We start from the raw sequence: 1,367 nt of genomic DNA on the forward strand, positions 1-1,367 counted from the left end.
ATGAAAACTGGTGCAGGTGATACTTAATTACTTTTTTTTTTTAAAAGACTAAACATTTGTAAGAAGTTGCAATAGTAGTTACCATGACAACCTCAATCAAATCATCAGAAAAATGAAAATAGTGTTTAACCATCAAATCAATGTTTATATACTTTCACAAACAAGCTTCACTCATGCTGAAACCCAGACCACAGAAATAATTAGTGAGTTTTGGATCTGAGATTACAAGTAATGTGGGACCATATGTATTATGTATAAGATGACATGCAAAAAAGTATAAATATAGTTATATTTATATTTAAGATGCAACAGCACATCAAGACATGATAGCATATCGCACCTGGGTTAGCACGCTAGCTAGATCGCATGGGTTGAAGCGTACAAGGCCGTAAGTTTGTTTACAATTGGTCAGAAGAACACTTTCTGCTAAGACAGATCCAAAGTTGACTTCACGTCACAAATATTCAAACATTATGAATTAATTACGCATGCACACATTGAGATTTACTCATATAGCTAATTTTTAATATCCCCAAAATTACATACCAATGGCGGATTCAGGGTGGGGGTGGGAGTGGAAATCATAACCAACTGGGCCCCCTAAATTTTTCAAAATTAAAAAAGAAAATTATATTCAGATTTTAAGTCTTAAGAGATGCAATAATCATAAATTTTCATACTTCAGCCCACATCGTGATGGGGCTGAGGTCGTATAAATCATCCACCAGTGAAAGTGTCCCTCCCTGGGCCCTATCTATTCCTGGATGATTTTTATTTAAAATTACTTTGGTTTGGTATTTTTATTGGTTAGCATGTGGAACATTATAATAATAATAATAATAATAATAATAATAATAATAATAATAATAATAATAATAATAATAATAAAAATAATAACTAGCACTAACTCGGACTTAAGGGGAATATATCTATCTATATCTAAGCGCCTACAACTAAAAAAAGCCTCAAAAACTTTTTCAGTTTCCATGAATACAATAATTATTTGCACTAATTTTCAAGTGGTTGTCAAAAGACTTATCATTATATTTTGCTTGGCTCATATTTTATACTGTCATACACATTTCTAATCTTCAGCCTGTGACTGGCTATCATGCAGACAGTAACTTCAATACAGTATTCATCATGAAAGTAACAGAAATCATCATCATCTCTATAATCATCCTCATCTTCATCACAATCACCACAACCAATTAACCACAGTGGCGCGCATTCCCCCAAAAAATTACTCGTGCCCCCCCCCCCAGTCACCCCCAAAAATCATGGTCAAGTAGTTAAAATCACCTAAAATCACCATATGTTGCGAATTAGCACCCCTCAACTGATCATGGAGCCCCCCACCCAACTTC

Source organism: Anneissia japonica, unplaced genomic scaffold (genome assembly GCF_011630105.1).
Source record: "Anneissia japonica isolate Jap-2015-1 unplaced genomic scaffold, ASM1163010v1 scaffold7731_len1735946_cov199, whole genome shotgun sequence".
Classification (NCBI taxonomy): Eukaryota; Metazoa; Echinodermata; class Crinoidea; order Comatulida; family Comatulidae; genus Anneissia; species Anneissia japonica.